This window comes from Tursiops truncatus, chromosome 20, assembly GCF_011762595.2.
Source record: "Tursiops truncatus isolate mTurTru1 chromosome 20, mTurTru1.mat.Y, whole genome shotgun sequence".
Classification (NCBI taxonomy): Eukaryota; Metazoa; Chordata; class Mammalia; order Artiodactyla; family Delphinidae; genus Tursiops; species Tursiops truncatus.
In genome coordinates, this window is record NC_047053.1 from 15,550,508 (window position 1) to 15,572,692 (window position 22,185).

General features: G+C 41.5%; 1 protein-coding gene across 3 annotated transcripts in view; it reads left to right on the forward strand.

Annotated features, from left to right (window-relative positions):
- The window catches only part of FAM222B (family with sequence similarity 222 member B), a 69,850-nt gene that overhangs the window by 7,333 nt on the left and 40,332 nt on the right, over positions 1-22,185 (forward strand). Inside the window, exon 1 of one of the 3 annotated variants that reach the window (XM_073797117.1) lies at positions 80-1,424. The exons of the other annotated variants lie outside the window; for them this stretch is intronic. The gene's annotated coding sequence lies outside the window, so the exon portion shown is untranslated. Of the gene's footprint in view, positions 1-79; positions 1,425-22,185 lie in introns of those variants that run through there. 3 annotated transcript variants of the gene reach the window in all.

The following is a 22,185-nucleotide window of genomic DNA, read 5'->3' on the forward strand; positions in this document are numbered from 1 at the left end:
GGAGGGACAGTTTGAGATGATGATGCGGGAATTTGGGGCAGGGGTGGTCAGATGGCCCGGCGTCAGGGCTGGACAGCTTGGGGAGGGAACGGGGTGCGCGCTGCAGAGTGAAGGAGCCCGCCGCAGGGGCAGTGTCCCGCGCTCCCCCGTTTGTCATCGTCCCTTCCCCCGGGAGCTTTCGGTCGCCTCTCGCTTTCTGCTTCTTTCAGAGAATCGTCTCGGGGGATGGGGGTGCGTGGAGGATGAAAGCCCTGCTGGGGCTGAAGAAGACGGCTCTGGTCCAGGCAGGGAAGAGCCGGTCGCCCGGAGTAATAGGCTGCTCTGGGTAGAGGGTGGGGGTCGTTTAAAGCTGGGAGGGGTCTAAGGAAAAGAGCTGGGGGCTTAGAGTCCGGCAGTTTCGAACCCACGTCCACCGCTGTTTAAAGCTGAAAGGTAACCTTGGGCAGGTCCCACTTAACCTTTCTGAACCTCTGGAAGATGTAATGTGTTTCAACGGACTATTGCAAGCATCATGTATGTGATTGAGATCGTTTATAAAAATTGTAAATTGTGAGTACTGTGCCGAGGTTGCTATATCACCAACAGTATCACTGGATTTTAGATCTTACCGTTATTAATGGAACAACTGATTTCTTTGTCAAGGCGAAACATATTGTTTGTAAAACCTCAGTAGGCACAGCACAGACGTGTTTTCTTCATCAGCACAGCAGATCGTGTGCATGTGCAGAAATACCAGTTTCTTCTGTGATGTGACAAATTAACCATCAGACTTGTGTAGGAAAAATACCATACTCTCAGGCATTTTTACAAATGGTATGTAGCTCCTTACTCAAGAGGGAGGCAATAGAGAATGGAAGGCCAATCTGTTAAATGCTTTCTGAACACAGCCCGTTTAGGTTTGTTCCCTTGTAACCACAGTTGGTACTAACGTGCTTTATGATGAGTTGAAGAAACTAGTTTGAGACAAACTGGGAGGGGTGCACAGTGAGGGATGTGCGAATACAATTTGTTATTTTTTAATTGTAAAAAAGTTTTTTGTTGCAAGAGTCTCTGGTTGCCCCAAGGCCCTGTCTCTGTTTTGGAGGTTAGATAGCATATAGCAACTTTTCATCTCCACTTTTTGTTACCCTGCCTGTGGAACCTCCAGGGTGGAGTGCCTCTCAAAGAAAGACAGAAGCAGCTGTGCAGGAGCCCAAGAGGTGGCTGGTTTGTTTCTGAGGGGCTGAAGGAGCGCTCCTGAGGCTTTGTTGTTGTTCTTGCTGTTTAGGGTGGACAAAGCAGAGGACAGAGTTAAACGGTGTACTTGGAGAGAGAGAAAATGGCTTTCTAGTCACAGCTTTTGAAAGAGATGAAACTCCTTTCAAAAGGATAGAAAGAGACGATGCTTCAGCTCTGCTGGCTCTGAGGATGCGGAGCTTGAAATGGTGAGGTCTTTTGGAAATTAGTGAGTGATTTGTCTTTCATCTGACCAAAGGTGGGGAGTAGCTGTATTAGATCCTTGAAGGTTCACAGATAAGGAGAATGAATTATTTTATAGGAATAGGGAAATGCACCGTAGGTGTCTTTAACTTCTCCATCTGGTAAAATGTGTTTTACTTCTTTCCTGGAAATACACAGTGATACATTATATTTAACTTTTTGCTTTAGTTCCTTGGCTGTCCCAATAAAATCTGTGTCCATAACACAGAGGTAAGTTTTTTATTCTTATTTAGAGGCTAGTTTAAAAAAGAAAGCATTTGTTACTGTTGTCGTAGGTCATTTACAGGATACAAATTTATTCTGTCTTTCACCACCACATGGAAGATGAAGTAGAGGTATAAAATGTTAGAACTAACCTAACCATCTTATTTTTAATAGTTGGACATTTATTTTTAATTTTGGTAATGCATTTTCCCCTCTATTGGAAACTTCCATCAGTTCAAACAAGTCCATAAATGCTATCCTTATTACGTTAAAATGGTAGAGGTTTGTTCAGCTGTGATGAGAATCGCCTGTCCTCTCCTTCTATTCTCTTTCCTATTTGTGGTTCCTTTTATGTAGTAGATTACTGTTACAGAATGAGGAGTCTTCCCCTGAGGGAAAGAAAGGGGATGGCCAGTGCCTTGATTGCCTTGTTGTGTGAGCAGTCCCCCTAAGGGATTACATCCCCCGCCAGGGGATGTAAGGACTTCCCCTGAATCCCTGACATAACAAGAGCTAAAATAAAAGGAATAAGGTTTACCGGTTCATTTTTATTCTAATAAAATGAATCATTTTTCTTTAAAAAAAAAAAAGCAAAAAGCATCTCATGCCTCGGGGGATCATTTTTATTTTTTTATTTTTTTAAAAATTAATTAACTAATTAATGTATTTTGGCTGCATTGGGTCTTCGTTGCTGCTCGCGGTCTTTCTCTAGTTGGGGCAAGTGGGAGCTACTCTTCGTTGCGGTGCGCAGGCTTCTCATTGCAGTGGTTTCTCTTGTTGCGGAGCACGGGCTCTAGGCGCGCGGGCTTCAGTAGTTGTGGCTCACAGGCTCTACAGCGCAGGCTCAGTAGTTGTGGCTCACGGGCTTAGTTGCTCCGTGGCACGTGGGATCTTCCCGGACCAGGTCTCGAACCTGTGGCCCCTGCATTGGCAGGCGGATTCTTAGCCACTGCGCCACCAGGGAGGCCCCTCGGGGGAACCTTTTTAAAGCAGTCTGTATAAAAACAAAATTTTGGTGTTTTTACCTCCCTCTCTTTTTTCCTGAGAATATTTGCTTGCAAACAGAATCTTTGTTTCTTCAGAGCCTTTGTGATTTTGCCACCCATTCCTTAGCTGAAGTCACTTTTGTGATATTTTTATAGCCACTTAACAATAGAGCACAAAGGGGTTTCTTTTTTTGGTCTGTTTGTCATTTGTTTTGGTTCTTTTTTTTTTTTTTTTGCGGTACGCGGGCCTCTCACTGTTGTGGCCTCTCCCGTTGTGGAGCACAGGCTCCGGACGCGCAGGCTCAGTGGCCGTGGCCCACAGGCCCAGCCGCTCCGCGGCATGTGGGATCTTCCCAGACCAGGGCATGAACCCGCGTCCCCTGCATCGGCAGGCGGACTCTCAACCACTGCGCCACCAGGGAAGCCCTGTTTTGGTTCTTGATAGAGTGCTAACAACTTTAAAGGAATACTATATGAGAAAATGTTAAAAAGGAAAAATAGAGTGGATTTATTTATTTATTTATTTATTAAACCTGAAGTATAGTTGATTTACAATGTTGTGAGGAGAGTGGATTTAACTTAGTGAATTTGTAAGTTGGTTCTGATGTTTGGAGGGTAAAGGATTCAAGAATGGACCTGTGGTTCAGAGTAGCCTTCTGAGGACCAGGGTTTGCTTACCAGTGTTTATTTATTTAGCACGGTTGTTGGCATAGAGTAATTGCTGATTAAATATTTGCTGAAGGGAAAAATAATAACAATATGAATCATAATCAGCAAACATGGGTTCAAATCTTCTGCAACTTTGTGTGTCTTTGAATAAGCTTACCCTTGTGTCTTTACCTGTTTCCTCATATATAAAACAAAGATAATAATTGTACTTACTTCATAGGGTTGTTGTGAGGGTTAAATGTGGTAATACATGTAAATTGTTTAGAATGGTACCTGATACTTAGTAAATGCTAAATGAATGCTAATTATTACTAGTGTTTGTTGGATACACACTCTCTTTGTGCCCAAACCACTGGTCGAAGATGATTATGACATAGCCCTTGCCCTCTGGGAGTTCACAGTCTAGTGAAGGAAACAGAAGTATACAAAGTAATTACATAGAATGCAATATCTATTTTTAAAAATATTTTTTAAATTAAAAAAAATTTTTTTTGCAATATCTTATTTTATCAAATCTGTGGTGCTAATGATTGTAAGGCTCACAGTTATTTTGCATACCACTGAGAAAGAAGAAATGCTGCTAATGAGACTGGCATGCCATCAGTTGTAAGGTGTATCCTGTTTTCAGAGAAATATGACGGAAAAAAGGGTGTCTTAGAATTGATGGAGAGACTTCCCTGGGGTCCAGTGGTGAAGACTCCATGTTTCCACTGCAGGGGATGATGGTATGATCCCTGGTTGGGGAACTAAGATCCTGCATGCCACATGGCCAAAAGAAAAAAAAAAAAAGAATTGATGGAGTGTAGTAAGTGGTGCTCTACTAGAGAAAGGTACAACTTGTTACGAGAGTTGATGGAAGGGCTGGGTTCAGATATCGTCAGTAAAGGCCTCTGCTGCATTGAACCTGCATGATAGGCCCTCGCAGATGGACATGAAAGATAGGGCATTCCAGACAGACAGTAAAGTCTGAAAATGGGAAGGGAGAGGGCATTATTGATGTGTACCACCATATCAGGACAAGCAGGAGGAGGAAATGAGCTAAGGCTTTGGCAGAGTAACATTGTATAATGCAGCAGAGCAGGACAGGAAGCTTGGAACATTTTCAGAAGAGACATGAGCCTAATTCTTGGATTTAAACTCCTAAAATATCACAACTCTAAAAAGATGATTCTAATACAATAAATTGGGAAGTGAGAGTATGTGTGAGAAGTGAAGTGGCCAAGGGAAGGGCTGAAGCTTTACAGCTGACCAGAGAGGGGATAAGTGTGAAGTCCCTGTACTCTTGGTGTGAGGTGAATGCTTTCTCAGCAGAGAAGTGTTTAATATCTATTTCTGTCTTTTCACTGCCTATCAGGGTCTTGATTGTGTCCCTGTTAGAGCTTTGTAACTCAGAGTGAAAAGGAATACAACTTGAGAGGAAAAATGCTAAATTTTCTTTATTAAAGATGCATTTAATACAAGGAGGGTAATAAGTTATCAGATTTGATAGCTCAGTTATAAAATGGTGGTTTGGTACAGTGCTGGATTGTACAGTTTCATGGGAAAACATAGGTCATTTAAGGAGTGACTTAAAAGACTCAGAAGGGCTTCCCTGGTGGCACAGTGGTTGAGAGTCCGCCTGCCGATGCAGGGGACATGGGTTCGTGCCCCGGTCTGGGAAGATCCCACATGCCGCGGAGCAGCTGGGCCCGTGAGCCATGGCCATTGAGCCTGTGTGTCCGGAGCCTGTGCTCCGCAACGGGAGAGGCCCGCATACCGCGGAAAAAAAAAAAAAAGACTCAGAAGAAAAGAAAAAAAAAACTCAGTTATTAATTTTCTGGTCACTAACCCTGAAGCTAGTAGGGAAAACTATGAAAAACGAAAAATAGCATAAGCATGAATTTCTGTAGTGTCTTTTCTTTTCACCGGTAAGCCAAAACTTGACTCACTCTCTCTCTTTTTATTTTTTTTTTGGCGGTACGCGGGCCTCTCACTGTTGTGGCCTCTCCTGTTGCGGAGCACAGGCTCTGGACGTGCAGGCTCAACGGCCATGGCTCACGGGCCCAGCCGCTCTGTGGCATGTGGGATCGTCCCGGACCGGGGCACAAACCCGTGTCCCCTGTATTGGCAGGCGGACTCTCAACCGCTGCACCACCAGCGAAGCCCTCTTTTTTTTTTTAAAAGTATTTATTTATTTATTTGGTTGTGCCGGGTCTTAGTTGCAACAGGCAGGCTCCTTAGTTACAGCTCACCAGCTCCTTAGTTATGGCACGTGGACAACTTAGTTGTGGCATGCATGTGGGATCTAGTTCCCTGACCAGGGATCGAACCTGGGCCCCCTGCATTGGGAGCACGGAGTCTTAACCTGTGTGCCACCAGGGAAATCCCCCAAACTGGACTCTCTTAAGCTTTTTGGACTCTGGTCTCATTGAAAAATTTTGGGGTTGATCCTCAGCAGTCAAATTCAGCAAACATTGAAGTGCCTACTGTGTGTTAGGCGTTGTGCTAGGCACTGAGAATTAAAATGTGAATGACATGATCCTTGTTTTTAAGGTGCTCACATTTTTTTTTTTTTTTAATTTTTTGGCCACGCTGCTCGGCATGTGGGATCTTGGTTCTCCCACCAGGGATTGACCCCGTGCCCCCTGCGTTGGAAGCGTGGAGTCTTAACTAACCACTGGACCACCAGGGAAGTCCATTAGGGTGCTCACATTTTTTTAAAAAAATTTATTTATTTATTTATGGCTGCGTTAGGTCTTCGTTGCTGTGCGGGCGGTGAGCGGGAGCTACTCTTCATTGAGGTGCGCGGGCTTCTCATTGTGGTGGCTTCTCTTGTTGCGGAGCACGGGCTCTAGGCGCGCGGGCTTCAGTAGTTGTGGCTCCCAGGCTCTAGAGAGCAGGCTCAGTAGTTGTGGCTCACGGGCTTAGTTACTCCACAGCATGTGGGATCTTCCCAGATCAGGGCTCGAACCTGGATCCCCTGCATTGGCAGGTGGATTCTTAACCACTGTGCCACCAGGGAAGTCCCCTAGGGTGCTCACATTTTAATTGGAGGCTGACAAATATGTAATTATGAACCAATACAGTATGTGCTGTCATAGAGATCTGCACTAAGAGCTATGGGAGCACTGGTTCTGCCTGGGGGTGGGAAAGGAAGGTTGGAGAAGGCTTCCTGGAGGAAGAATCAATTGAGTCTTGAGGAATGAATACAGTTTGGCTGCTTCAACAGAAAAGGATTGGAGAAGATAGTGTTTCAAGTGCAAGGAACAACTTGCACAAGGGTATAAGAGTATGGACCCTTAGGCTAGTGGTTTAATGTGCGTAGATCATGGGGTATGGGGTAGAAGTGGAAGGACGTGAGGTGAAAGATGGGTTGGAGCCCAATTGTGGATGGCCTTGGTGAGGGGTCTGAATTTTATTTTGTAGGTGCTATGGAAGAGTTCAGATCACTCTTTAAGAAAAGTAACACTGATGGATCAACAGCAAGGTCCTATATCCTGTGATAAACCATAATGGTAAAGAATATGAAAAAGAATGTATATGTACAACTGAATCACTTTGCTGTATAACAGAAATTAACACAACATTGTAAATCTACTATACTTCAATACAATAAATTTTAAAAAAAGAAAAGTAATCTAACACTGTTGACAGTGTGGAAGTTAGATTTTAAGAGGAGAAATTGGCTGCAGGGAGACAGTTAGTTATGAGACTGGTGTGATGGTTGCTTGAGAGATATTGAAGATCTCAATTACAGTGGTAGTGATGGAATTGTAGACAGATTAAAGAGCTTTTTAAGAGACTGACTAGAAGGATCTTATTGACTTTATGTTGGGGAGTGTGTAAGGGAGAAGTAGTTGTCGAAGATGGATTTGAAATTGCTTGGGCAACTAAGTGGATGGTGATGTCACTAAACAAGGTAGGGAATACAGGAATAAGAGGGTGTTACATTTGAGGGAAAATGAGTTTGATTTTGGTATGTTAGATTTGAGGTGTCTGGGAAATCCAGGAGCAAATGTCCAATAGGCTTCTGGATATTTGGGTCTAGAGTTCGGTAGAGAGGTTTAGAATGGAGATGCAGATCTAGAAATCATTAGGGTGTAAGTAATAGTTAAAGCCAGCATGATGACCCTGTGAGTCTAAGTTCCAGTTGCTTAATATGTTGTTCATTCACATCATCTGGAGGGATTGGCTTAATGGAAATGTGGCACTCAGTACTTTCTCAATAGTAGTTCATACTTATTTTTACATTTTTTAATGTGTTACATACTTGGCTTAAATTAGCAGCTTTTAGGTTGCAAGCAAGAATAAAACACAAAACTTCACATCTTAGTGGAAAGAATGGTATTACTCTTAATTAAATAAGGATACCATTCCTGCTTAAAAGCATATGTAAGTTTGTAAATTTTTCAATGAAAGGAAATTAGTGGGCACATCAGCTGTACATTTTCTTTTCCTATTCTCAGTGGTTTACCAGACTTAGAAAACTGCCTTTTCTTTATTTCTTTTTTTCTTTCTCTCCTTCCTTCCTTCCTTCTTTTATTTTTGGCTGTGTTGGGTCTTTGTTGTGGCACACGGGCTCCTCTCTAGTTGTGGCGCGTGGGTTCTGTAGTTGCGGCACACGGGCTCTCTAGTTGTGTCGCGCAGGTTCAGTTGCCCTGCAGCATGTGGGATCTTGGTTCCCCGACCAAGGATCCAACCCGCGTCCCCTGCATTGGAAGGCGGATTCTTAACCACTGGACCACCAGGGAAATCCTGAAAACTGCCTTTTCTAACATCAGTTCCATTATAGATATGGGGGGGAAAAAAGGAATCTGTTCCACTGAGTACCTCAGATTAAAAGCTAGGTGAGAGCTTCCCTGGTGGCGCAGTGGTTGAGAGTCCGCCTGCCGATGCAGGGGACGCGGTTTCGTGCCCCGGTCCGGGAAGATCCCACATGCCGCGGAGTGGCTGGGCCCGTGAGCCATGGCCGCTGAGCCTGCGCGTCCGGAGCCTGTGCTCCACAACGAGCGAGGCCACCACAGTGAGAGGCCCGCGTACCGCAAAAAAAAAAAAAAAGCTGGGTGATTTTTTTTTTTTTTGGCTGCTTTGGGTTTTCGTTGCTGTGCGCGGGCTTTCTCTAGTTTTGACCAGCGGGGGCTACTTCTCATTGCGGTGCATGGGCTTCTCACTGCAGTGGCTTCTCTTGTTGTGGAGCACAGGCTCTAGGCGTGCGGGCTTCAGTAGTTGTGGCTCGCAGGCTCTAGAACGCAGGCTCAGTAGTTGTGGTGCACGGGCTTAGTTGCTGCACATCATGTGGGATCTTCCCGGACCAGGGCTCGAACCCTGGTGGATTCTTAACCACTGTGCTACCAAGGAAGTCCCAAGCTAGGTGATTTTTATGAACCAAAACCTCAGAAGATTTGATTTGAAGACCACAGGATAATTTTTAATTAGTGATACCAGGTTAGTTCAGAGTTGGGATTGGGAACTCAAGTCAGCTATCTCTGTGCAGTCTTCTCCTACCACACAGCTTTCCACCGTTTATATAATAACTGAAAACACTGAAATAAATATGCCCGATGGTAAGTGAAAGATATACATGCTGTTGTTGCTTTTTGGAAGGACAATTTGGTATAATTTAGGTGCTTTTTTTTTAGTTCATGATTTTGAAATATAAGCAAAGGCATGTTTTATGAAAGGAAGGAATTTGCAGAGTGTTTAAAGTTGTTGGTATATTTTAGCTAAGCATTTTTAATATTGACATTGAACAGGATGTCTGGCTTTGACTGGAGTTTCAAATGCTGGGAATCACAGACATCTCTAGGGTCTTGACTTGGTTCAAGGCTTAGCTTCCCATATTTCTCTTTTTCTCCCTTTCCTTGGGGATTTAATGTTAAAAAGAAAATTAATCTGTAGATATGTTATCATTTTACCCCTTTATTATGGAAAATTTCAAATATATGCAAGAGTAGACAGAACAGTATAATGAACCCCTATCACTCTGTTATAATAATTGTCAACTCATGCCTGTCTTGTTTCATCTATGTACCCCCTACCCACTAACCCACCTACATTATTTTTTAAAAATCCAGGATATCATAATTTCATGAATAAATATTTCAGTATGTATCTCTAAAAGATAAGGACTAAAAGAAATCCCACAAAAAATTAACAGGCATTTTATTTCTTAATAGCATCAGTTATCCAGTTAGTTTTCACATTTCCCCAATTACCTCAATAATTTTTCAACTGTTTGTTTGGAACAGTATCCAAATAGGTCCATACAGAATGATTTCATATGTCTGCTTTTTATCGTTTAACCTATAGGTTTGCCCTCCATTTCTTCATGTATTCATTGACGATCTCTCCTTTTTTTTTTTAATTTATTTATTTATTTTTGGCTGCGTTGGGTCTTCGTTGCTGCACGTGGGCTTTCTCTAGTTGGGGGGAGCAGGGCTACTCTTCGTTGCGGTGCGTGGGCTTCTCATTGAAGTGGCTTCTCTTGTTGCGGAGCATAGGCTCTAGGTGCATGAGCTTCAGTAGTTGTGGCACGCTGGCTTAGTTGCTCCACGGCATGTGAGATCTTCCCGGACCAGCGCTCAAACCCGTGTCCCCTGCGTTGGCAGGCAGATTCTTAACCACTGCGCCACCAGGGAAGCCCCAAGATATCTCCTTTTTAACAGCTGTTATCCCCTTTTACTCTTTTGGAGGATTCCTTTTACAGTATGTCTACAAGATAGGACATTCTCTTTTCAGTTTCTTCCTGTCATTCAAAGCAATTGGTCATTCACAACAAAGATTTATGCATTGCCTACTCTGTGCTAGGAGCTAAGAATGAATTAGCTGGTGTAGCTAGTTCTGCCCACCCAGTTTATGTCCTGATGGGAGAAACAAAGTTAGCTGTCAGTTATAGAATATAACATGTTAAGAGGGATGTTAGAGGACCTCAGGGTGCAATGGAAACATGTTAACCCTTAACCCATATTTGGGGGATCAAGAAAGGCATGTGGATGGATGAAGGAATGTTCAATGTAACACCTGAAGGATGACTTGGAGTTAGGATTACTGGCAGCAGAGGGACTGTTGTTTGTAAAGTATAATAAGTTTAACATTTTTATTTTCACTATTTGAAATAAACAGCATGTTTTTTAGGAAAATTGTGTTTTCAACTTTATTGTACCAAATAATATTAATACATATCTTTATACAAAGCACTTTTCTTCCCTTTTGCACAACTGCAAGGAAATCTCAAAACAGCTGTGCAAGTGAAAAATCAGAACCTTGAAAAATAAGCCTAGAATTTCCAGCCCTTACAATGCCCCCATCATTTGTTTGCTTGTTTATTTATTTATTTATGGCTGTGTTGAGTCTTCGTTGCTGCACGTGGGCTTTCTCTAGTTGTGGTGAGTGGGGGCTACTCTTCGTTGCGATGTGAGGGCTTCTCATTACGGTGGCTTCTCTTGTTGCGGAGCACAGGATCTAGGTGCGTGGGCTTCAGTAGTTGTGGCTTATGGGCTCCGTAGTTGTGGCTTATGGGCTCCGTAGTTGTGGTGCACGGGCTTAGTTGCTCTGCAGCATGTGGGATCCTACCGGACCAGGGCTCGAACCCATGTACCCTGCATTGGCAGGTGGATTCCCAACCACTGGGCCACCAGGGAAGCCCGTACCCCCATCGTCTTTCTTAAGGTTAACCTAGGCAGCCAACTTCCATCTATAAGTAGACACTTTTGGGGAAGCTTAAAAAATCCTTGACAAGTTGATTCTAAAATTTATATGGAACCAAAATAGCCAAAGCAATTTTGAAAAAGGTTAACAAAGTTGGAAGACTCATACTACCTGATTTCAAGACTTACTGAAGATCTACGGTAACCAAGACAGTGTGGTATTGGCAAAAGGATAGATATATAGATCAATGAACAGAATAGAGAATAGAGAAATAGACCCACACTATTAAATAGGGCTGTTTGATTTTTGACGGAGGTGCAAAGGCAAGTCAACAGAGAAAGGATAGTTTTCTCAACCGCTAGTCATTGGAACCACTAGATATCTATACGCAAAAAAAGAAAAAAAGAACCTCAACCTACACTTCACACCTTATGTAAAAATTAACTCAAGATCAATCACAGACCTTAATGTAAAATGGAAAGCTATAAAATATTTAGAATGAAACAGGAGAAAATCCTTGTTACCTTGAGTTAGGCAAAGAGTTCTTAGATACAGTACCAAAAGCAAGATCCATAAAAGAAAAAATTGATAAATTGGGCTTCATCAAAATTTAAAACTTTTACTCTGCAAAAGCCAAGATACAGACTGGGAGGAAGTATTTGCAAGTCATATATCAAGATAGGAACTGTATATAGAATGTATAAAGAGCTCAAAACTCATCAAGAAGAAAAGCAAATGACACCATTAAAAAAATGGGTGAGAGATTTGAATGACTTCAGCAGAGAAGATATATGGATGGCAAATAAGCTCATGAAAATGTCCTCAACATCTTAGTCATTAGAAAAATGGAAATTAAAATCATAATGAGATGTGCCATTAGAATGACTAAAAAACAACAAAAGAAAACTGTCTAGATTATGGACTGATGAGGATGTGGAACAATTGGAACTTTGGAAAACACTGTGGGGGTTTCTTATAAAGTAAAACATACACTTAACCATATGACTCAGGTGTTTACCCAAATTAAATGACAGCCTCTGACACAAAAACCTGTATGTGAATATTTATAGCAGCTTTATTGGTACTCACCCAAAACTGGAAACAACCTGAATATCCCTCAACTTTGGAATGGAAAAACCAACTGTGATATATCCATACAATGGAATACTACTCAGCAACAAAAAGGAACTATTCATATATGCAATAACATGAATGAATCTCATATGCATCATGGTAAGTGAACGAAGCCATACTCAAAAGGCTACTCTACAACCAGGACCTACTGTATAGTACAGGGAACTATATTCAATATCTTATAATAAACTATAATGGAAAAGAATCTGAAAGAGAATGTATATATGTGTGTGTGTGTATATATATATGTGATATATATATATATATATATCATATATATATAACTGAATCACTTTGTTGTACACCTGAAACTAACATAACTTTGTAAGTCAACTATACTTCAATTAAAAAAAATACTACATGATTGAATTTATATGACATTCTGGAAAACTCAAAACTATAGGGACGATGGAGAACAGATCAATGATTGCCTTGGGTTAAGGGTAGGTGAAGTGTTTGACTACAGGGGGGTAGCATGAGGATATTTTGGGGAGGTGATAGAACTGTTCTGTACCTTGTTTGTGGTTATAGTTATATGAATTTATGAGAACTCTTAGAACTGAACACTATAAAATGAATTTTACTGTGTAAAATTTTTATTTATTTATTTATTTATGTCTGCATTGGGTCTTCATTGCTGTGCACGGGCTTTCTCAGGGTCTACTCTTTTTTTTTTTTTTTTTTGCGGTACACGGTCCTCTCACTGCTGCGGCCTCTCCCGTTGCGGAACACAGGCTCCGGATGCGCAGGCTCAGCGGCCATGGCTCACGGGCCCAGCCGCTCCGCGGCACATGGGATCCTCCCAGACCGGGGCACGAACCCTTGTCCCCTGCATTGGCAGGTGGACTCCCAACCACTGCACCACCAGGGAAGCCCTCAGGGTCTACTCTTCGTTGCGGTGTGTGGGCTTCTCATTGCGGTGGCTTCTCTTGTTGCCCAGTGCGGGCTCTAGGCACACGGGCTTCAGTAGTTGTGGCACGTGGGCTCAGTAGTTGTGGCTTGCAGGCTGTAGAACGCAGGCTCAGTAGTTGTGGTGCACTGGCTTAGTTGCTCCATGGCATGTGGGATCTTCCCGGACCAGAGCTCGAACCGTGTCCCCTGCATTGGCAGGCGGATTCTTAACCACTGTGCCACCAGGGAAGTCCCTGTGTAAAATTTTTCAGAAAGAAAGTCTGAGGGTAGAAGACTTTAAAAAAGATTTTAAATAACTCTTTAAAGACATTAAAGAATTCCAGAAATACAACTTCTTAAATATTTGAATTTTTTAACTTAATTTCTTTTTTGAATATATTTTAAATAATTTAAAAGATACGTAATGAGGGGACTTCCCTCGTGGTCCAGTGGGTAAGACCCGGTGCTCCCAGTGCAGGGGGCCTGGGTTCGGTAGTTGGTCAGGGAACTATATCCTACATGCCGCAACGAAGATCCCGCGTGCCACAACAAAGACCTGGCGCAGCCAAAATGAAGACCTGGTGCACCCCTCTGCTGGGCATCCATCCTCTTCCCTTTGCTACTGGTTTTTTGGTGAGAGATAATTTGAACTATTTGCTAGTGTTTCTGGATCATGTCTCTACTCTGCCCTTTTTTCCCACAAATACTCTGGTTTTCCATCAGATCTCAAATTTCTAAGTAAGGACTTTTATTTAGATAAAATAAGATCTTTCCTCTTAAGTAAGGGATTGTTGGGTATCCAATTAGGCTTCTATATCTCACCTAAATATTTGCCTGTTCTTGGTAAATCATTAATCTCTAGTCCGTTGATGTTACTCTCTTCCCCATCTTTCTCTCAAAGGCTATCAAGTGGATTATCTTTACTTCTTTCTTCCACACCTATAGAGTTTACTATATTCATGTTGGCCTTTCCTTTCTTCACTATACTGTTAATCCTCTGTGACCTTGTATCACTGTTTCTCTTTCAGCCGAATCCTTAGTCTTCCTGTCTTTATTTTTTCTTTTCACAGGTGATGTAATTCACTGCACACACAGACAACTTCTCCAGATGTCTAGGTTTAACTCAGATCTCTCTCTTTTCTCTCTCTTTCCCTCTCCCCTGCGCCATCCCTCCTTCCCTCCTAGAATCCAGGCCTATATATATATATTTTTTTCAGGCCTATATTTCCAAAACCCACCTAGACATTGCATAGGCATCACAGAATTCATTGTCTTCCCCACAAAATCTAAACATTCTAGATTTCCTGCCTAGTTGAACGGTATTAACAGCCACACAGTTGCCTAAATCAAAAACTTTGGACTTGACCTTGTTTCTTCCTTCTCCTTCATCACTCATATCTGGTTGATACCTAGGTCTGATTTTAACCTTCAAGGTCTCCTAAACCTGCTGTTTCCTTTCCAGCCATATTGCTGAAGTCTTGGATTAGACCGTTTTCATTTCTCACTTGGACCGTTGCAGTAACCTCCTAACTGGTCTGTATGCCTCAGGTCTTATCATCCTTCACTTGATCCACCACACTGCCACAAGAGTGATCTTCCTAAATTCTAAGACTACTTACGGGCTTTCCCTTTCAAACCCTTCATTACCCACAGTGCCTGATACATAGCACATGCTTGATTCCATCTTCCCTCCTCCTTTCCTCATTATGTTTTTGCTCAGGCTGTTTTCTTTCCCTCCAAGGACACTTCCAAAACAGGCAGACAGACATAACCAATAATCTAGTGAATCTCCTGATTAATCTTTAGAATTTAGCTCACAGCTCATTTCTTCTGTGAAGTCTTCCTAGTTTCCAAGTCAGAATTAATCACTTCTGCTTCTGGGCTGCTCTGATATTTTAGTATCCTGTTAGCATTACACTTATTATTCTAATGTTTTGTTTCATCAGCTGGACTGTGAGCTCTTTGTGGGTAGGGGTTATGTCTTTTTTACCCTTTTAAGTTCAGCAGCACCTAACAACTAAGCCTGCCAAATTTATTGAGTTTCTAGTATGTGTTGGGAACTAACAATTCTCTTGTAAGCAAAGTCCCTGTTCTTATGGAGCTGATGTTCTAGTGAGGGTAAACAGACAACAAACAACTTTTAAAAAATCAGTTGCAGAGCATTAAAACAGCATGATGTATTAGAGGATGAATGGATAGCTACTTTAGATTGGGAGAATAGGGAATATCTCTCTGAGGGTATGGCATTTAAGATCCAGGAGGATACAAGGATTAGCAGATCAAGCATTCCAGTGCAAAACTAAGGAGGAATGAACTCCATATGTTGGAGGAGCAGGAATAAGACCAATGTGGCTTGAATATGGTGGGTGAGAGGGAGAGTGATGCAAGAAGAGGACAGAGGCCATATGACATTGAGATTTGAAAGCTAGGGTAGTGTGCTTCCTTTGGAGGCTTTTAAGCAGGGATATGATGTGAGTTGATTTGTACTTTTAGAAAGATACTCTGGTTACTGTGTATAAATGGTGATTATATTTATTGAGATGGGTAAGACTGTGGCAGAACATATTTATCAAGGATTCTGTTTTGGTCGTGTCGAGTTCAAGCTGCATGTTCGACAGCCAACTGGAGCTGTAAGATAGTTGGGTAGAAAAGCCTGGCATTCCAGGGAGAGGTCTGGGCTGGAATTGTAGACTTGGAGATCATCAACGTGTAGATAGAAGTTGAAATCATGGAATTCAGTCAGGAGGTCACCTAGAATGGTCTGTGTCTAGGGAAGAGAGGTCTGACACAGAAGGAGTAGCCAGTGAGGTAGGAGGAAAACCAGGAAAAATGATGTTATGGAAGGCAAGTAAAGAACATGTAAAGAAGGGAGTGGACCACTGTATTGCATTGCTGTCTCAGATAAGAGCAGAGAAGTACCTGTGGGGTTTGGCAACCTAGAGGTTATTGGTGATCTTGAGTAGAACTACTCATTGGACTGGTGGAGATAGATGTCTGATTGTAGTGGTTGGAGGGAGCAAATGAGATGAAAAGCATTTCATTTTTGTATGATGATGGCAAGGTTTTGGAAGCCTGTTTCTAAAAACTTCCTGTGTAGTTACTAAATTCTTACTTATTTGTATTCCAATGTGGTTATATATTTTTGTCAAAGCATTATAATCTTAATGTTTTTGTACCATCATTTTAGGTAGATTCCTGTCCTCTCAAAACCTAGCTTAGGGGCTTCCCTGGTAGCGCAGTGGTTAAGAATCCGCCTGCCAAGGCAGGGGACACAGGTTCGAGCCCTGGTCCGGGAGGATCCCACATGCCGCGGAGCAGCTAGGCCCGTGCACCACAACTACTGAGCATGCTCTCTGGACCCCGCGAGCTACAACTCCTGAGCCCGTATGCCACAACTACTGAAGCCCGCGCACCTAGAGCCCATGCTCCGCAACAAGAGAGGCCACCGCAATGAGAGGCCCACGCACTGCAATGAAGAGTAGCCCCTGCTTGCCACAACTAGAGAAGGCCCACACACAGCAACAAAGACCCAATGCAGCCAAAAATAAATAAAATAAATTTATTTTAAAAAAAACCCCAAAAAACCCCCTAGTTTAACTAGGGTTATGAACAATACATATACACTGGTGAGTGAATGAGACTGTATTTAAGGATCAGGTCCCTAGTCTTGGAAAAGCAGACCGGCTTCACCTTGGCTTTATGATACATCAGTTTTCTCAGCTGTCAAATGAGGATAACAGGACCAGTTTAGCTCAGTGGGTGGTTGTGAGGCATGACTACTAATGAAAATTGTAAAACACTTTTGCAAGTTAAAATGTGATATAAATGCTAAATAATAATTTTTGGTTTTTGTTGGGTTTTTTTTTGCGGTACACAGGCCTCTCACTGTTGTGGCCTCTACCGTTGCGGAGCACAGGCTCCGGACACGCAGGCCCAGCTGCCATGGCTCACGGGCCTAGCCGCTCCGCGGCATGTGGGATCTTCCTGGACCGGGGCACGAACCCGTGTCCCCTGCATCGGCAGGCGGACTCTCAACCACTGCGCCACTAGGGAAGCCCTAAATAATAGTTCTTTATTGGGATGTTGTGAAAATTAGCAATATGCTGTCTCTTAGAGCCCTTAAGTTCCTTTTGAGAAAGGTGATATATATATATTTTTTTTTTTTCTTTTTAAATAAATTTATTTTATTTTTGGCTGCATTGGGTCTTCATTGCTGCGCGCGGGCTTTCTCAAGTTGTGGCGAGTGGGGGCTACTCTTTGTTGCGGTGCATGGGCTTCTCATTGCGGGGGCTTCTCTTGTTGCGGAGCACCGGCTCTAGGTGCGCGGGCTTCAGTAGTTGTGGAGAGCTGGCTTCAGTAGTCGTGGCTCGCGGGCTCTAGAGTGCAGGCTCAGTAGTTGTGGCGCACGGGCTTAGTTGCTGCGCGGCATGTGGGATCTTCCTGGACCAGGGCTCAAACCTGTGTCCTCTACATTGGCAGGCTGATTCTTAACCACTGCACCACTAGGGAAGTCCCGGTGATATATTTTTGTAAATACTATTTGCAGAAAAAAATAGCTCAGGATTTGGGAAAAGATTGCTATCCTAATTTCTGGAGTGTAACAATTATGGAACCATAATGAGACAACTTTTTATTAAAGAGAATATTTCCTAAAGGTTTATTATAATATCACTTTAGAGGTTTCTTATCACAAGGGTTTTACCATCTTGGCTTTTTGGTTCAAGTGAGGGTGTGAGTGGCACCCTATGGCAGTTAAAACTCTGTTTAAAGGACTGGTGGTGGTGGTTTATTGTCTATATTTAAAGTGTCACAGCCAATCAATAGAACCACTCAAAAAAAAGCATTGAAAAAGCATTTTAATTTATTTTAGGCAACACCATATAGACATTTTAATGTAGGCTTAGGTGATGGTTGCAGTTAGGCTTTAAAGAGAGAGACAGTGCCATTTCAGGCAAAACTAGCACTCCTTGTTCCACACCTGGTTCTAAATATAGAATTGGTGGCATCATTACCTATAATGTACTTAGAAAATGCCTGAAATTTGAATCTGATGAACTAAATTTTTCTCAGCCTCTTAAGTGACATTAACAATAGAGGAAAACTGGGATGTGGTTCTTTTGATGTTTAAAACCGATAAGGGAAATGGTTAAGCAATAGTCTGCTGACGTGCTCAGAACTTTACCCTGCTGACAGCTCAGTTGGGATCTTGTGTATTATTTTTTTCTATGGAGACCTGTGTATTGCTAATTTTAGAACAGAGTGACATGAAGTTCTTAGCTTTACATAGGTCGGAATTGAATCTTTTTTCTGGAATTTCAGTTCCACAATCCATTACCTCTTTGTATCAAGGACAAGTGAAAGGTTTAGGTTTCTTTTCCTCTTTGATGGGAAGACTGTACTTGTTTTTGCCTCACCCAGGCATTATTCGCTTTATTTTTGCATTTGGTGACTGGAAAGGGGGTCCCTGAATGGTTTGCTTCTACAGCAAAGACGGTGGAGTAAGCTTTCTTTCTTGGAGATGCTTTACATTTGTGGTTGTATTTAGGCTTTCTGTTATCTGCTGCCATCATCTGCCTTGCTCATTGTAGACTCAGGGATTGGCTTCAAGTTCATAGGTAAAGGTTCATCTTAAATTCTTATTTTAGTTCCTTTGGGTTTGATTTGCAGTTGACCTGTATCCATTCTACTTAATTGTTTCTTGTTTCTTTTCCAGAGTAGATATTTCACAAAGCTTCTATCATATATTTTTAGGAATGTATATTTTTTCCAGCTTTATTAAGGTATAATTGATTAATAAAATTGTAAGATATTAAAGTGTACAACATGATTTGAGGCACCCTTATCTTCTGTTATTGTTCTTTTTATTCTGGAGGCTTGCAGTTGGCAGTACTATCAAGCCAAAATACCTTTGGGACTGTATGGAGAAGGCACTTTCCACCACTTCCTAACAATATGGAATATATGTAATACTTGATCTTATGTATTTCTTCTGTGACTACTAACTAGTTCATGCCCTTTGAAAATATCCCCTTCGGTTGTTTCTTTTTCTTATTGACTTGTAAAAATTATTCGTATTTTGTGGCCAATTTGTTGCAAATATTCTTTAAGGCTATGTATAAATGAGAAAGCAGGCTATTGCATCAAATGCTTATCCAAGATGATATTTGGTTAAAATGTTTGCCTTGGTTATTTGAGCAATGGTAAGCTTCTTTTGTCTCTTTCCTTCCAAAAATGCATAGAAAAGCTCCTTCTGTCTGAAGTAAAGTGTTGGCTCTGTGTTGGTTATAATTTGCTTTTTCTGGCTGGCAGAGCCTTCTTTTTGTTTTCTATCTTCTGACAGATTATAGGATTGTGGGGAAACAGCGTCCAGGGCTTTTTCAGGAACTGTGCCATTTTATCTACAGGAGAAGCCATTGGCTTTGGCACTAGAAGGGAATTGGCTCTTCATTTAAAGATGCCAAATCATGCTTGATTCACAAGTTTGCTGTCTCATTTTGTGTATGTGTGTGAAACTTTTTCAGGATGTTGGCTTTTACTTTTTCTACCATGTGCTACTCCATCAGTATGAGAAATTAACAACTTGTTCCTTCTCTCCAACTCTCCACCCCCAACACGCACAATCCAAACATCCCAAACCATAGCAAAAGATGCAGCAGTCATTTTGAGGATTAGGGCAACTTAATTTGCATAAGAGAGAGCACATTTAGGAAACTTCTACTTATTTATTTATCCTTGATGTGCTCTTTGCAGGGGGGTGTAGTGTAATTTATCTTGATTTCAAATGAGAATTTTTATTATCATGTAAGCAGTCTTAACTCCAATTGTATCTGTTACCTTCATGCTTTTTAAACTGTGTACAATTGATTTTGAAACCTAGCCAACTAGATATTTTAGCAAATCTTCCACACACGTTAATGCCTCACTCCTCTACTTTCTATAGATAACAGTTTAAAGATAGCTTCTTTTTTTTTTAAAGAATCTTTTTTTTTAATTTTTTAAAATTTATTTATTTATAGCTGTGTTGGGTCTTCGTTTCTGTGTGTGGGCTTTCTCTAGTTGCAGCAAGCGGGGGCCACTCTTCATTGTGGTGCGTGGGCCTCTCACTATCGCGGCCTCTGTTGTTGCGGAGCACAGGCTCCAGACGCGCAGGCTCAGTAATTGTGGCTCACGGGCCCAGTTGCTCCGCCGCATGTGGGATCTTCCCAGACCAGGGCTCGAACCCATGTCCCCTGCATTGGCAGGTGGATTCTCAACCACTGCACCACCAGGGAAGCCCTAAAGATACCTTCTAAGTGAAGCTATTTCCATTTAGATTAAGGTGGGAAAATTGTAAATAGAGTAAGCCAGTTTTGATAAGCTGGTTTGTCTAGTATGAATTTTTATATGGACACATGTTTTTTTCCTCCCTCTGCCAAACCGTCCTGCCCCAAACCCACAGTCTTGCAAAAGTTGGGGTTTGGTTCTCATGTGCATTCTTTGTTGTAGTTTGCCTTTTTTTTCCAAACTGGTGTCTCCCTTCACTAGACTAAGCACCTTAAAGACAGAGTTTGTAGCTTATTCATCTTTTTGTCTCTGGGGTCTAATGAAGTTCCTGGTATGTAGGAATGCAGTAAATACGTGGTGATGTGAGTGAATGAATGAATGAATTGAATTCCCAAAGATACAGTGAATGGATTTTATACTTCCCTCTAGTGTCTGAAAGAGAAAGTGCAGCCAGTTAAAAAAAAAGTTAAAAGAATACCTTGCTACATTGAAATAATAGTCAAAGCATTGCCTTTTTTCTTTTTTTCCCCCAAGTTTTCACACTTGTTTTTTCAGACCTGTTGTTCTCTTTAAGTCTAGTGAATAATAAATTTCCTTATCAAAGTTTGTGTTCTGTCTCTTGGGTGTTTGAATTTTGTAAAATGTCACTAGTAGGTCTTTATGGGGAAAATGCCTTTTTATTTTATTTTATTTATTTATTTACTTATTTTTTAACACTAAAGTTTTATTTTTTTTCTTTGCCATTATGCTTTATTACAGGATATTGGATATAGTTCCCTGTACTATCCAGTAGGACCTTGTGGTTTATCCAATCTATATATAATAGTTTGCATCTGCTAATACCAAACTCCCAATCCCTCCCTCCCCCACCCCCCTCCCCCTTGGTAACCAAAAGTCGGTTCTCTATGTCTGAGTCTGTTTCTGTTTTGTAAATAAGTACATTTGTGCATATTTTAGATTCCACATATAAGTCACATCATGTGGTATTTTTCGCTTTTGTTTTTTTTATTTTTATTGGAGTACAGTTGCTTTACAATGTTGTGTTAGTTTCTACTGTACAGCAAAGTGAATCAGCTATATGTATACATATATCCCCTCTTTTTTGGATTTCCTTCCCGTTTAGGTCACCACAGAGCATTGAGTAGAGTTCCCTGTGCTATAAAGTAGGTTCTCATTAGTTATCTATTTTATACATAGTATCAGTATATGTCAGTCCCAGTCTCTGAATTCATCCTCCCCCTGCTTCTGATTTATTTCACTTAGTATGATAATCTCTAGGTCCATCTTCATTGCTGCAAATGGCATTATTTCATTTTTTTCTGGCTGAGTAGCATTCCATCGTTTATATATACCACATCTTCTGTATGCATTTATCTGTTGATGGACATTTAGGTTGCTTCCATGCCTTGGCTATTATGAATAGTGCTGCTATGAACATGGGGGGGTGGGGTGCAGGTATCTTTTCAAATTATAGTTTTGTCTGGATATGTGTGCAGGAGTGGGATTTCTGGATCATATGGCAACTCTATTTTTAGTTTTTTGAGGAACCTCCGTACTGTTTTCTATAGTGGCTGCACCAATTTACATTCCCACCAACGGTGTAGGAAGGTTCCCTTTTCTCCACACCCTCTCCAGCATTTGTTATTTGTAGACTTTTTAATGATGGCCATTCTGACTGGTGTGAGGTGGTACCTCGTAGTTTTGATTTGGAAAATGCCTTTTTAATAGTGTTTAGCTTAGGTTCAGAATAGATCATTGTTATTGTTTTATTTTTGTTATCTGGTTCTGCTGAAAACTGTATATTTATTTTGATTTGAGTAAATTAAGCATCAAACGCACCTTTTTGGGGTTTTTTTGCTTGTTAAAAGTGTCATTTGGGAAATTTGCAAAATAGAGTACTCAAGAAATATTGAAGTGCAAACAATGATCAGAC